Source organism: Haemaphysalis longicornis, unplaced genomic scaffold (assembly GCF_048455015.1).
Source record: "Haemaphysalis longicornis isolate Haplotype H1 unplaced genomic scaffold, Haemaphysalis longicornis Haplotype H1 scaffold_4, whole genome shotgun sequence".
Lineage (NCBI taxonomy): Eukaryota > Metazoa > Arthropoda > Arachnida > Ixodida > Ixodidae > Haemaphysalis > Haemaphysalis longicornis.
This window is the reverse complement of record NW_027526361.1, coordinates 111,367,489-111,383,899: the sequence shown is the minus strand read 5'-3', so window position 1 is coordinate 111,383,899 and position 16,411 is coordinate 111,367,489. Positions and strand designations below refer to the sequence as shown.

Sequence of the window (16,411 nt, the reverse complement as noted above, 5' to 3'; positions counted from 1 at the left end):
TATTTTACTTGTTTAAAATGTGAGTTCTTTGCAGCCACATTTTTCCCTTTTCTAAATTCTGTTTGACCACATTGTCTCCATTTGTTCTAATATAACGATTGCAGGTGTTACTTCCTCCAATTCTGCATTTTTGGGTAATTGAAGATCGCTGCACGGTTCATCATTTCCGTTATTTTTATTTTTTTGGTTTTCCAATGTTCTGTATGACCAATTATATCCGTGTACGCTATTATGACTACTAAATACGGAACTGTCACGAAAGCAGAATTTTTGTGGTAATGCAGGGCGTCACACCTTCATTTTTGTGGAAATGCAGGGCGTTAGGTGGTTCGCCACGTGGTGTTTTTTATATTTTTTGTTTTTCAAAATTCTGTTCCAGCCATTATCTTCATTTACGCTGATATAACGGTTAATGATGGAACTAGTGCAAAAGCCGCATGGTTCTGGAAATGCAGGGTATTACAGACTTCAATATTTTCGCTAATATTTATATTTTTCCTATATGTCGGGTTTTCAAAATTCGGTTCCACCAATTATCTCCATTTACGCTAGTTTAACGATTATAGGTGCAACGTCCCTGAAATATGTATTATCCCGGAAATGCACGGCGTTACACGGTTCGCAATTTTTGCTATTTTTTCTATTCTTTTTATTTACTGTTTTTTTTTTGAAGTTCTGTTCGACCAATTATAGATATTTACGGTATTATAGCGAATACAGGTGGGACTTCTGCGATATCTGCATTATTGTGGAAATGCCGGGTGTTATACGGTTAGCCAATTTCGCTATTTTGTATATTTTTGCTATTTTTGTTTTGGAAAATTATGTTCTGTTTATCAATTATCTCTATTTATGCAATTATAAGGATTAAAGGTGGAAATTTTGCGAAATCTGAAGTATTGTCGAAATTCAGGGCGTTATTCAGTCCAGGTTGTAGGTACGCGGCAAAGCATGTTACGCATTAAAATAAATGTCCTTCGCAGTTTGTGCGGCTTCGCCAAAGCTTCCCAGTGTTAGTCGTGAGCTAGACAAAGAGAACAGTTGAAGTAATAATAATTGTCTCGTTTCGTTCATCTTGTTGCCCCTTTTTTTTTTCTTGTCGTGTGTTTCAGAAGTTTTGTATATTGACTCGTACCATACTGATTTTTCATGCGCATTTTATCGTGATGTTAATTGGAGCCTTTACTCCCGGACTGTTTAATAGGAAATGGTATACTTCGGAATCGGAAGCGGCTTGTTCGTATGGCGATCACATCAGTATTTTTCTATTCCTGAGGAAAAAAAACAGGTGAGGGCATTTTATTTTTTGTTCAGGATTTGCCCGCCTATAAAATATTTAGTATGCATAACGTGGAAGTAACACCCCGAAAATAGTTATCTAACCTGAGTTCTAACAAAAAAAAATGAAGCTGAAACTAACGCGTAAACCTTGAAGGTAAAAAGGCTGTACGCAACCTTCACGTCCATTACGACTTTTTAAGTGCACGATTGGAGCCGATTTGCTTCTTCTTCTATATAGCAACGACCTTGAATCCATCATTGTTGCTATAAGTGTGAGCTTCCTGAATTTTTTTGGAAGTGATAATCATTGCACTTAACCTTCCAGGGGCGTGAGCTATGACCTGTCTTTCTCGTTCCGAGAAAGTGTTGCCGCAATTACGGCGGACGCTTGAGTTTTTTATTTGGGCCAATCTTTGCCAATCTCCCTAACTGGGTATGCTTGGCATAACAAATTGGCGCCGGGGACGCTAAGCGGTCCACGCGAGGCACTCACACACGAGAGAGAGAGAGAGAGAGAGAGAGAGAGAGAGAGAGAGAGAGAGAGAGAGAAAACGTTTATTGAAAAGCAGGGACGGGGTAGGGGAGAAAAAGAGTTAGGAGCTGTGGGCGGCCATCCCATTCCGGTAGGCCGCGTGCCGCGGCTGCCATCTTCGCCCGAGAGATCAGGGCCTCTGGTCTTCGAGCTGGCAGCTCTGCAACGCGCACTCCCACTGCTCAAGGGCGCGGCATTTTTTTTTAACTGCTGGACGATCGCCGCAATCTTGTACAATCTCCTTAAGTTGTTATGCTTGCCTTGACAAACGTGCGCCGGGCACGCTCGTCGGTCGCCGGGAGGTGTGTATCCAAACGATTCGCCGCACACATTACCCACGTGACATGTGTGATGTCACTACGCGCGCTATTCTTTTGAGGGCCTGGTTATACGAACCCATCGTTCGGGCTGTGTGGCCTCGATTTAGAGTACTGAGCACTGGCACTGACAGCTTGGGGTGGAGCGCCAGCAGGTGTATTTCTTAGTTTTTTTTTCATTGCCTAATTTTTTTTCGAAATATATTTTTTTTCTGAACTGAAATGTACGCATTGTTTTGGCTAATAATGGTGATTTGGTATGTTTTAGGTCGCTTTTGGTTTGAGGCGCAGCCAATGACCACGTGAATTACCGTTCTCGATAGCAACTGACCAACATGGCACGTGGGTGCTATGTACAACGAAGCGTTTGAATTACGCTGCCGGGAAGCTCGTACACAAGAGCGCTCGGCATTAGCGGTTTTTTTTTAAACTCGCGGGCTATCACCGCGAGGCAGGCCCTGGCATGCGCTCGGCATTTTCTGGTTTTTTGTTACCAGCGGATACCAAACTTTAACGATTTGCTCGACAGCTTGGCTGCTAAAAATTCCGGGAACATTGCATTCGGGCGCAATACTTGAATGGCAAAGCTGTGGTTATTAAAGCACACAAACTTTAATTTTAGTATCGTTGTGGTGTCGTGGTTGACGTCAGCGGTATTGCATTTCAATGACCTTAGGTTAAGCAAGGTCAGAATGAGCTCGTCGATTTTTTTGACGGTTTGGTACGCGAATCTACAAGCAAGACTTATGGTTATTGAATGTGATGCTGTCGAATGTCCCCAATGCATGTGTGAGAAGTGGTGCTGAGGCTATCCTTCTGTGTTGGCTAAGCCGCTGCTGGGGCGTCACGTAGCAGTACAAGGCGCTGTTCAGCCTAGTTGTGGCCAATGGCATCGGATAGATTGGCTCAGCTTGCAGCAGTAGCAGGAACCGTCCCAATAAACATATGGGTCGCTAAGCCTATCTGCATCTCGGCCTACGTGCCAACCCCTTCATTAAACCTTTGTATAAAGCCTTCATCAGCAAAACTGTGGACGCACCCGGGTTCGAAGCCGCAGCCTTCTATGACAACCCACACAGCAACATATATTCCCAATCTTAGACACAAGCAATTCTTAATCTACATTTCTCGAATGGTTTTCAGTGTTTTGTCAAAAGGTTTTTTACTATTTCAGTAATCCCCATCAAAGTTAGGGCGTGGAACAAAACATTTTTAAGCGTTGTCGATGGAGCTTCTTGTTCAAGGTACTGTTTCGGTATTGTGGTCTTAAGCAACAAAAAACGAAATAAAAACAAGTGTTATTCTTTCGCAAATTCTTCCACCACCATCGCTCCTTTTGTGTTGCACGCTCACATACTTGGATGCATGCTGTCAGCACATTCTCTTCTTTAAACCATTGTTCTCGCCGGGGCAGCCAGTGGAATCAGGCAAAAGAATAAATATACTCGTTTCTACTTAGTGCCAGAGGTGTGCCCCACAAGGGACCGGTGAAATTTATAAACTAGACATCTTCCGCGCCTTTACGGGAGTAACATGTGGTATTGGCTTCCAGGATGTCTTCTTGTTCTGTGTAGTTTTCTAGTAAAAGAGCGATGCAGTTCACAAAGACGCCTTACGTATAACGTCAAAAGGGTAGGTACTACATAATTCCTGGGTTATATTTTGGAATCTTGATGAAAATATTCTCTACAATTTTAGTTGGATTCTGATTCAACAGGAAACTATTTTATGTAAGAAATTTTCCCGCCCGTATTCTATTCTATGCTGTTGAAAGACAAAGTTACGGGTTTTAGGCTAAGATGTTCCAGTATGGTCAGCATGGATTTACTAAGTGTGCAGTATAAATATTTTACAAGGGCCTACCGATTGTTAGGTTTAGATAATCGCTTGAGAATTCGGTCAGTAGGCAGGATGAAGTTTAGCAAGGGTAGGCTTGCCCATTTTAGAAGAAAGGAAAAAAACTGAATTGTATAACGACTACTTTGAACGCAAAATTCGGATTGCTAAGAAGAGTAATCCTTGCTCATCGAATGAGTCAATTGCGTGGAGGTAGAGTATGCAGAGTCTGTAGATATAAGCTCGCTTTTGTCGCTTTACGCGTCGTGGAATGGTATGACACATGGGTGGGTTTTTTAAGTGCCATTATACCGAATAATTTAGCATGACACACAAAGAGATTCTATGACACTAGACATGGCACTAGACATGCATTTCACAGCGAACGTGTCTGCGGCCACTTTATAAATAGGTGCAAAAACTGGTGCTGCTTGTCCCGGCGTGAATGAAGAGGATGAAAACAACAATGAAGGCTTATAGTCAGCTTTCTTGCCTATCCTACAACGTTATGAGAGGTTGACTTCTTTGGTTCTATATATGCTAGGGTTAATTATTGGAAGCAATATAATAATAGGAGGATGTGATTTCATCAGTGCTCCTATATTTGACAAAGATAACCAGCGATTTATACGCGTGCATTCTGCACAAAAAAGGACATGTAAGCACTGAATATCTTTTTACTTTACGTGCAATATTGCGCTTTTCTTAGTTCTTTTGCCTTTTCTTCGATGGTTTACTACGCTTTGTTTGCTTAGAAATGCATAACTGAAGTTGACGCTTCTCTAATTGTTCACATCCAATTTTAGTGGTTTATAGGGAAATTTCACGAAGCACACATAATACGCAGGTGTCCGCCAGTATACCCACCATCACCGTCCGCCCCGAATGACTGTTCTCGCTGGCTTTCACTTTCGTTGCGAAGATTGAAATACAGCGTAAATAATACTTCACGAGATCTCGATATGGTGCCGTAACGGCACAGCCTGCTTCAAGCCCCTCCCTGCGCGCTGTCCGGTGAAAAATTTTCTGATGATGTGCGGACTCTTGGTAGAAGGTTTAGCAATATTAAGTGCAACAGGGCAGCACAAGTTACCTTCTGTATAGTCTGAACAGAGCAGCCGATTACGATACTAATACCAGAATGCGCCGTTGCCATTCGTACGCTGAAATATCTGTTATTTGTAAAAAATTATCGCCATCTCAAAAATCTTGGTGTATCTCGCCGGCAGTCGCTGGGGCAGTGACTGTCGCTCTATGGTACTGCTTTCCAAAGCCTATGTCGACGGTCTATTGCGTTACAGCCTCCCTGTCCTCCAGAAACTCTCGCCCACAAGCAGAAAGCAGCAAGATGCGGCCAGAAACAACTGCCTGCGTATCTGCCTCGGCCTCCCGAAAGGGTCGTCGTGCCTAGGTACGATCGCTAAATCTGGCTGTCTGCCTCTGGACGTGATTCGACTCCAGGAGACAGTGCGAATACATCTGCGACATCGGCTGCACGCCAAGAGCCGTATACTAACACGCATGGTTGAAGATGGTAATTCGAGTTTCGGGCAAACTCTCAGGACATTAAATCTTTTTGTTCCCTCCCAGGCACCAAAAGCAATGCCGTCTAATTTTCCAGCCTGGACCCTTTCGCCCCTACATATCAGATGCAGCATTCCCGGAATCGACTCCAAAAAAGAGCCTGCCTCAAAGCATACTCCTACAATTAACACTTCACAATATCACCTGGCTGCACTCTGACGCAAACCACATCTTCACAGGTGGCTCCTGCACACCTGAGCTCAGTTCCTTTGGAATATTTATTCCCTCTACTGGCCAGACCTTCTCCTATCGCCTCGAGTGTGCGGCATCATCGATGACCGCCGAGCTTCACGCCATCAAGGAAGCTATACGCTACATTTTACGCCAGCAGCCAAAGCAATGGACTGTTTTCACAGACTCGAAGGCGGCTCTCCAAAACCTGTAACGCAGCGACTGCTTCACCCTACATGAACATGCCTCTCGCAACATCACATACCTGCACCATCTTGCCAACGACGGTGGACACCGTATAACGTTTCAGTGGCTTCCCGGTCACTGTGTTTTAGAATATGAGAAAGCGGACGAAGCTGCTCGCAGGGGCCTGGAAATGCGCAATGTGAGGAAGATTTTTTTCACTAAGCGTGATGCCACAACTATGGCGAAGGCGCCTGTTTTAATGGAACGGAACCACCTCTGGTCCCTTCCAGATCATCACCATGCCTTTTTACGCTACATAGACCCTGAGCTTAGGATGAGGCTGCCAGAGGTACTTCCCCGCCGATTAGAGACATTATATCACCGACTTCGTCTCAACGCAGCGCTGACGAAGGCATACATTTTTCGACTTGGTGTCACCACAAACCCTTACTGCGACAACTGCGGGTCGCCGGAAACCGTGAAGCATTTGCTGCTGGAATGCTCGGCATACATACACGCAAGATGCAGTCTTGCGCAGAAACTAGAGCGCCTCAGCCCAGGACCAATGGCCTTGAAAGTACTTCTTGGTCCACGGCTATCTCCACCAGCTCAACGCAAAGTACTGGATGCGTTGTTCGACTATCTGGACGAGATTGGCGTCACTGCAGTGATTTAGAGTTTACAAGACAGACTTTGTAATCTCAGTACTCACAAACTGAGAGTCATTTTCTTGTTATTTTTCTGTCTTCTTTTATTTCTTCTCTTCCTCTTTCTTTTGCCCTGAAATCTATGGGGCCTTTTCTTTCCCCCTCCGCCTTCCCCCGCCGAGTAGCATGTCGGTGTCGCAATTCCGGCAAACATCTCGGCCTTCTTTTCTAATAAAGAGCCTTCTCTCTTATTTGTAAGTAGGTGAGGTAGATTTCTCCTTGCCCCGCATGTATCTTTTGGATGCGCTGGTACTTGCATTTGAAAAACAATGGTCTCATCCAAATGCACCGTATACATTTAGTTTACAATTACTTGTGCCTGTGTCTGTCTTTCGCAAAAACACTTAAACTGTCTACCAATAAGCAATTGCACCTACTGCGAGCACTATACTTGTATTCACGGCTCTCTAAGCAAGCAATAAAGCCCGACTTGCGTTTTACTTTATCGCCTTATCGTAAAGTTGTATGGTTTGTACATTGCACATTATCGTGAGGCTTCCCAGATTTCGTTACCTCATTTGAAGTCGCATTCCCTGGCATGCTTATTGAACAAAAGCTTTGATATTTCGTGTTTATTTTTAATCCTGAAACCAAACTTTCCGAGCACAATTGGCAAAGCATGCTCCGCAATTTTCGACTCCTTCGACTGAACAAGGCAATGTCGTCTGCAAACATTATCAGTCGCTCAGATATTCCCGATTTATTCGTACCCCGGTTTTCCTCCGCTTGAGCTTTTAAGCACACCCTCCAGACAGGCTTCCAATAATTGAGGAGCTTGTATCCCCTTGGCAGACACCATTTTGTATGGAAACTTACAAGTTGATGAGCCGTATAGTTCCTGTGCATCCGGCGTATATAGATTTGAAGAGCGCTATGTATGGCTTGTCGAATTCGTGATCACGTAACGCCCTAATTAGTGCTTAAGTGGGAACTGATAGAAATGCTTTTGCGTAATCTGTAAATGTCATGTACAACGCTTTATTATGCTCTGAAAAGTTCTCGTACTTGGTTTCTAGCGTGGATATGCTCGACAACCGAGAAACCTTTCCTAAAATCGGCGATTGTCTATTGGCTGTTGAAGGCCCAAAGGCTGCTGAAGACGCATTTTGATTAATATTAGTATGAATGAAATCATTCGAATTTGTCGGCGCCGCACCCAAATTTCGCTGCAATTCGCCAGACACAAGGTAATACATTAAACTTAAACACACTACGGTAAAAAGCTCACGTAAAAATGATGTCAAATGGAAAAAATCAAGGTTTCTGTACAAGCTTGACTGCACTGAGAAATTTAAAAACTGCTCCTGCAAAAAAGACGTAACATGGTAAAATCAAAGTTTCTGTGAAAGCTTGATTGCACTCAAAAATTTAAAAACCTTTATCCAAGGGAACCAGGGGTTCATCACCTAGTAGTAAAACAGGGTGCAATGGAGTGTGAAATTGATCAAAGTGGGGAAAAAATTCACGACGCTTGTTGTCTTAACTAGGACACTCTGCAAGTATGTTTATTACTGTAAGGCGTTTCCCAGGTTTCTCACATTATGGAGGCCCTTTTCCAGCAACAGGAAGTTATGGGTCAAGCGCGTGTGCCCAATTCTTAGGCGGCATAACACCATGTCTACAAATCTTTATGTCTGCAGCTCTGCCACTCTTTGAGGTGTGGCTTCACAAGGTGGAGCTTGTTTTGATTTAGTTCTGTCCATTTGGACGGCCACTTATTCGATATTGATAATTTTAGTCTCCGTCTGTAATCCTGGTAGGGTAAACGAGTTTCCGTCACCTCAAGCTCTTTTCTTTGGGCTGTGAGGGCATCTGCCTTTTCATTGCCGTCAATTCCGGCATGAGTCGGTACCCAACCGAAACTCCCGTCTAAGTGATTGTTGCTGCAGTCCATTAGTTGGCTGAGTGCTTGTTGAACAAGCGGATTTTTGGTTTTGTTTCCTGAACAAAGGGCTGCTACTGCGCTGAGAGAGTCAGAGAAGATGATTGACTGCAGTGTACTTCTACTGCATACTTTGTTTAGAACGAGCTGTATGGTATGCAGTTCGGTAGTGAAGATACTAGCGTCAGGTATGAGCCATTGGCATTCTTTGTAATAAGGTCCATTTGCAGCTGCTCCCACCTGCCTTTCTCCTTTAGAACCATCTGTAAAGTAGTTAGCATATCCGGCATACCTGAACTGGAGATCTAAGAACTCTTGCTACAGTTGTTCCTCTGGAGTGTTATATCGTATCGTACTTCAGCATAGAAAAGGCACATTTTGGCTTGCGGTATTCCCGTGGAGTATAACCGGCTCTGTGGGTGACCAGCATGGTATTATCAACATAAATGTCAAGGGCTTCATTAGAATGCGGTACCTGAAAAGCGTGGTTCGAATAGTCCGAGGTTTGTTGGTAAAGAGAGTTTCAAAGCGAGATTTCAAAAATAGCTGTGGACAAGAGTGAGTGGTGCAGGAGAGAATTCTCATTATGTACATGTTTCAAAGGGGTACCCTTCGTTTTTTAGGCGGCCATTGATTGGTTTCTGCATACAGGCTTTATACCGGAGATGTTCGGAATGCTCCTGTGCTTATTCTTAAGCCCGAGTGGTGAATAGGGTCGAGAGCTCTGAGAACAGATTAGCGACAATATCCATAGATAAAACAGCCATAATCCTTTGGGAACGAATTAGACTGTTGTACAGACGCAAAAGATAGGTGTGATCTGGGCCCCAGGTTCTATAGGATAAATGTTTTAAATCATTATTTGAATTCAGACCTTTTGGTTTTAGATAATTACGTGGCTTTTAAATGTTAACTTTTGCTCAAATTAAAAACCAAGAAATTTGGGCTCCATTCGAACAGGGATTTGGGCCGCTTAATGCGCAGCTTAGGATGTAACACAATTCCTCGGTCACACAGACTGTTCTTTTCTGCACGAAAGTTATATCCATTTTGCTCAACATAGTGCAGTAGACGGTTTATGCCTATTTGCAGCTGCCTTTCGCAGGCTTCTAAGTTGCACGAGGAAAATCTGATCTGAATATCATCCGCATAAAGCGAATACATAAAAGATTTCTGTATTACCGGTGCGACTGAGTTTAGCTTGATTACGCACAACGGTAACACTGACAACACCACCTTGAGGTATGCCATTTTTCTGAGTGTACACATCCGATAATACTGTTCCAAACATCACTCGAAAAGAGCGATTGGAGAGGTAGCTTTTCAGCATCCCAATTATTCTGCCTTTTACACCATATCCCTGCAGATCTAGCGTTACACCAGGTTTTCATGTGGTGTCACAAGCCTTCGACAAGTAAAGAAATACGGAGACGCAGTGCTGCCGTTGAAGAAAGGACTGCCTAACTTACATTTCTGACGGAGAAGGTGGACAGTTGTTGAGTGCCTTGCCCGAAACCCAAACTGAAGGGCATCAATAATCGGATTTTCTTCAAGAAAGTGTGTGAGCCGCAGTACAGCATGGCCTGCCTTCACAGTATCAGCCATCAGCCTGTTCTCCTCAAGCTTCATGGCTGTTTCCTTCAATGAAAATTGTCAGCGCTGTACCTGGATTTAAGCATAACGCGGACATACCGGCGCGACTTCCAAGTTATTTTCCTTGGAACATGTTAACAAATACACAGGCCACACTCATGTCTACACTGATGGCTGAGTGACGGCCACATAGTCGGCGATAGGGATCTTGATATCTTTGTCGCTCTCCGTCATCTGCGACAGTTGCTGAGCTACCTAAACTTCGCACTGCTTTTTTGTGTGTTCTAAAGTAGCCAGTCAATCATTGGGCTGTCGTTACATACTCCAGGTCAGCCCTCGAGAGCTCAACATCGGTACCAAAAGAACAGCTGGCTTGCGAAATCAATAATTTTCCCCTTCAAGCAATACAAAGGGTGCACAGGCTGGTACTGGAGTAGTTCCCTGCACGCCGCAGAGCTGCGGGTAATGACGCAGGTCACCAAGTTGCCTCAACTGCCTACAGTCTCTGCACACAAGCTCTACCGATCCCATTCACGACAAAGGATGCGGCAATACTCGCATCGCCAAGCGCGTGGAAAGCGCAGATGTCTATCAGCAATACGTACCTCTTCCCCTGATTGACCACAAGTGCACACAAGTGCACCTTCAGGATGACGCCAGGGCTAAGCAAGTACTAGGAACCCATTCTGCATGCACTACGCTTGAATGTGGCCAACACAGGACACCACCTCTACAAAATGCAGCAGCCATCTTTACCTTTTTGTTCACATGTGAGACATGAGAAGACAGCCATTCCGTTACATGCGTGTGTTCAAAGTACTTCCTGCACGGGCAAAAACTCGTGTTATCTTTGTGCAGGCTGCCTGGTGCAGGATTTGAGTTCAGAACACGACCGTGGCCCCTTGAGTAATCTTGGTAACGGTATTGGCGACACGGTGGACCCCGAGCCCTCTACTCAAGCTGTGTCCTACCGTGGCTAGGATTTTTAAGGTGAAGGGTAGAAACCACAAACGGTGGCCGTCGGAGCCATGATCAAGCTCCAGCGGATGGGCTCCTTGTCTGTTTGTTAGGCAGGGAGCTCCGGGATCTATCCCGGTATTAGGGTAAACTGAGCGAAAAAGCAGGGTAAACCTGCTTTTTTCCATGCTGTGTGGTTTTTTCAAAATTTTCACAACCCAAAGATCGGCCCCGCAAAAAGAGCTGCACCGAAGCGAACTTACCTCTAGTACCTGTCCTATCGTTCCAAATCCCTGACAACTTCCCCCGGTTCTTGATCATTGCATCCGAAGACAATATAGAGCCAGTGGCATCTACATCCGTTTTCCTAATGGCTAAGTGCATTGAAAGTGCTACAGGAAAACACTAAAAAGCAAAGAAATGGACCTCTGGAGGAATCCTTGTAGAAGTGAACAACTGGGCACAATGAAAAAAGCTCCTTGAACAAGCCCTTCTTGGCGACCAGAAAAAAAGTCACTCCCCACCGAACGCTAAATACATCTGAAGGTGTCATATCCGCTTCTAATATTTGCAATGCAACGGGTTCTGCCATGCTCGAGGGCATGCGCGATCAGGGTGCCTTTCAGTAAAGAGGATCACTATGCGTCCAGAAAATAAGGAAATCAAAACATACATGCAGTCGTGACCTTTGACCACAGTACCTTACCTAAATTTGTGAATGCGGGCTTTTTTCGATGTGCCGTCCCACCATATGTCCCCAACCCACGTCGGTGCTTTAAGTGCTAACGTTTTGGGCACAGCACTAACAACTGCCGTAGCGGATAACGTGTGCGAAGTGCTGAGCGCACGACCACTCAACACAGAATTGCAACAGCACTTTGATTAAATAATCGAACTGGAGTGGCCCGCACCCAGCGTACTCAAGGACGTGTGAAACACTGAAGTACGAGCAGAAAGTCATCAACCTCAAAGTCAATGGGAACATCGCTTATCGAGAAGCGCGTAAAAGGCTCAGTGCCTTCGCTTCTGTGAAGTGTGCCGACCCAGCTCGCCGGGGGGCGGAGCGGCGTCTTGTCACTGCTTCTATCCAGAACTGCGAAGCAGACTTGGGTCCGTTCCAGCCCCTTAAGGTGCGCCGAAGGAAGCCCAACCAGCCGACACAACACATGTGCACCCGCAAGTTTTGCGTCGACCAGGAATGCCAGGAGTGATGGCTCTGCTGTTGGTCCTCTTCTTCCGGCTGCCAGACCTCAGACAGCCATAGATGTAGATGTGGCGGGTCCTTCAACTACTGGGTGGGGGAGGGATTCTTTCATGCAGTTCAAACATATTTCGTGGTGGAGGCCGCAAGGACTCCATCTCGTCATTGTCACATCAATCAGACGATGAAATGTACCATCTTGGCCAGCACCAAAGGCCGCGGAAGAACTGCGCTCCACGGCGGGGTGGGGCAAAAAGCCAGCAGTCCTTCGTATCATGCGCCCAAATCATACCTGATTGTTGTAGGAGATACATCCAGCCTTAATCTTCGTCTACACCAGCCAAAATCTTCTTTAAACATTTATGGTTGCACAAATAGTTACGCAGTGGAACGGCAGGGGATTAATTAAAAACCTAGTTGGTATTTATGAAACCCTACACAAAACTCAAACAACCCACTTGAACTCTAAGCACACCAACTCTAAGCACACCAACTTGAACTCTAAGCACACCAGCAGGAACTTATTCTAGCCCTGAGCACATGCCGTTCTTTAGCGCCAGGCGCCGACAAAATAACATACACAATGATTCAGCACCTACAAGTAGACACCCTGAATACTCTTTTCTTCTTGTACAACAAGATATGGTGTGCTAGGTACTTTCCTCATGCTTGGAAACAGGCCATTCGGTTAGCAATATTGAAAGAGGGAAAAGATATGCCTCTTCTGCGACAAGCTATCGCCCCATTGCTTCGACAAGCTGCTTCAGCAAGTTATTTGAAAAAATGTTGAATAGGCGGCCTAATCCAATTTTTAGAATATCATGGTGTCCTCCAAAGCTTCGAGGTACGCTTTCGGCTGGGCAGGTCAACGAATAGCAATCCTATAGCTGTTGAATCTTATGTTAAAGGTGCTTTTACCCATAAACAACCCTGTATATCTGTATTCTTTGACATTGAAAAGGCCTATGACACCGCTTGGCGCTATGGCATCCTGCATGACCTGAACTCCTTCGGCATTTTTGGAAATATGTTAAACACACTGGAAATCACCTTGTCAGATAGAACATCACGGGTACGAGTTGGTGGAGCGTTATCAAGGACATATACACAAGAAAATGGCGTGCCCCAAGGTGGAGCGCTTAGCTGCACACTATTCATTGCAAAAATGAATACGTTGGGGAGAGCACTGCCACTCACCATTTTTTATTCCATCTACGTAGACGATGTTCACATCAGCTACAGGTAATGCAACTACTCTATCTGTGAACGGCACATCCTAGTTGCTGTGAACAGACTAGCCAAGTGGGCAGAAAAAATGGTTTTAACGTAAATCTGCAGGGAGGCACTTGTGTTCTCTTTCCCAGGAAGCGTGGGATCCATCTGCAACCGACCATACAACTTAAGGGAGCTGACATACCTGTAAAAAGAAAACACAAATTTCTTGGAATAGTTTTATATGATAAGCTTACCTTCATCCTACACATTAAACAACTTTAAATGAAATGCATGAACACTATGAATATCTTAAAAGTCCTTTCCCGCCAGTCATATGGTTCAGATACAACATGCCTTTTATGTGTTTTTAACAGACGCGTGAGGTCCCCGTATGAACTACCGAAGTGTAGCGCATAGGCCTGCCTCAAAAACGGCTCTAAAAATGCTGGAAGGAGTGCTGCAGCTGGAGCTCCGCCTGGCGCCCGGGGCTTTCCGGGTGAGTCCTAATGAAAGCCTCTGTGTCGAAACTGATCAGTGGTTCGCGGAGCACCAGCGTACATACATGACACTTTTGTACTGCGTAAGGGCGGCATCCTTAAAAAGTAATTGATTCAATGCTGTTATTGAAAACACAACCTCCGATAGGATGCTTCTGAGTCGTCCGTCGCTTCCTCTGCCTTTATCCGAGGGAGGGTGGAGGCGGAGGAACTTGGGGTAATCGTATCTGAATCCTATAAAACTGCCTTCGCCGAACTCATGCCGCCTTTGCATCTGCGCCGTGTCACCTTTGACATGTCGTTCAAGGAAATGTACAAAAGACATTCACCCAAGGAACTCATTTGACAACACTATCTTTACTTGCAACAAAAATTCCCATGCGCTACTCTTTACACGGATGCCTCCAATGCTGCTACTGCTGTGGCATGTGCTGCGCATGGTCCGAACTTTGCCACCATAAGGACACTAAACAGAAACACAAGAATATTTGCGGCCGAGACAAATGCTATATCAATGACGCTAGAATACATTATACGAACAAAGACACAACAATCCATTATATACACCGACACCTTGAGTGTTGTGGCAGCATTGTGTTCTGGGAAACCAAGTAGGAAACATTGTGCTGAACAGGTTAGTTAAAGAGATAATGGCAGCCTACGCTTTAAAAAAGGTCATAGTCGTGTTTGGGGTGCCTGGACACAGTGGAATTTCTAGCAGACCAGAGCGCTGCTGTGGCAGCAGTTTTCTGTGGCGTTGACCTTCAGCAGCTTCCTTATCGTGACTGGAAACCATTCATTCGAAAGGCAATCCGGCTACGCTGGCATCAACACTGGGACACACAGACAGACAACAAACTCCACACTACAAAACCCCAATTAGGCAGCTGTTACACAGAGAAACAGAACCGAAAAACAGAAGTATACATATGCAGATAACGAATAGGCCATACACACGCTACTCACTCGCACCTTCAACATGGAACACCACCGCCACGGTGCGACAGGTGCGGACATCGCCTGTCAGTCACGCATGTCTTAGTTGAGTGTGGGCATTTGCAGAAGGCAAGGAAAAAACACTTTCGGGAACTCTACACCCACATTATTCCACTTCATCCCTCGATGTTTTTAGCTGATCAACCCTTAATTACAAGTAAACGTCTTTTCGCATTACCTGGGATACATTGGCTTTTTAAACCACATATAAATCCACGTGCAAACCTAAGGGCCCCTAAGTGTGTGGGAAAGCTATAAGTGTCCATTCATTCTTTACATTCTTACCCTGCCATCCCCATTTCCCCAATTTTAATGTTTTTGAGGGGCTGAATACACCCCCCCACTAATCACTTTTAATTTCATCACATTTACAGCACCATTTTACTAAAAAATCATTCAAAATGGTCAACCATTGCGTTGTCGCTCTTTAGTAATCGTTTCCCTAGCCCCAAAAATAAACACTACTGCGATTTGAGTTGAGGGATGTCTTGTGCCCTTGTTCGGGTCCCAGTCAGGCTGCACGTGCAACAAAGTCTCTTTTGTTTCGTCAGAGCACAGAACCGGGACAGATTTCTGTAATAAACTTTTTATATGTGAGTAAACTTTCGCATGCGTCATCCGACATTTTTTCATTCTTATAATATATTTTGTTCCGTTTGCTCTATCATTTTGCGTGCCAAGCCAGTTTGACGGCTCGGATAATATCGCCGTTTCTATTAAACTTGTTCTATCCCTGTCACTCTGATATCAGCTAAGCGATTGAGGTTTTCATTATTACGATGGCGCCGCATGAGACTGCGTTCAGGTGCAGTCATCGCCCCTCTAAGTGATCCCCCCGCAACATTTTTTTTTGTAAAAAAAAGACACGTATACAACTCCTCAAACCCTGTCTTCATCCGACATGCGATCTGCGCAGACTCGAACGCTTGTGTGCGAATACTTCGCTTAATTTTTGCTCGAAACTAGCTATACCGGCACCGTCAACAACTAAGTTTTCTTGATTGGGGTAGCGAAATTAAGATGGACGGGGGGGGGGCGTAATTTGCTAAAAAGGCAATGAATACAGTATCAAAGAATCATTTCTTTTTCAGGATACGTTGGCAGAACAAGTTAATCAAGTTTAACGCAAAACGCTTTTTCACGCTTCGTATCTACTCGCCCTTATGGGCATTTCTGCCATCCCCTGTTGATATCACCCTGCGCCATCTAGGGTTTTGATTGGCTGGAGCCGTTTTAACAACAAGTGCTAATATGAGTAGTTGTGTTACAGAGCGATGTCAGCAAATTCGAAAGAAACACTGAGAACTCAGACGCCCCTTTGGCGTTCAACAATGGACAGTACAGCGGGATTTAAATTGCCTGATTCTGGCCGCACGTGAACAGGACGAGTTATTTCTTTGGCACTTCGTCTTCGCTGATTTTACAGGTCCATCACACTATGAGAATACATAACTTC

General features: G+C 44.8%; 1 long non-coding RNA gene across 1 annotated transcript in view; it reads left to right on the top strand.

Annotated features, from left to right (window-relative positions):
- The first annotated feature begins 3,611 nt into the window (after positions 1-3,611).
- The window catches only part of LOC144180490 (uncharacterized), a 36,235-nt gene continuing 23,435 nt past the window's right edge, over positions 3,612-16,411 (top strand). The window contains exon 1 of the long non-coding RNA XR_013324436.1: positions 3,612-3,762. This is a non-coding gene — a long non-coding RNA (uncharacterized LOC144180490). The remainder of the gene's footprint in view (positions 3,763-16,411) is intronic.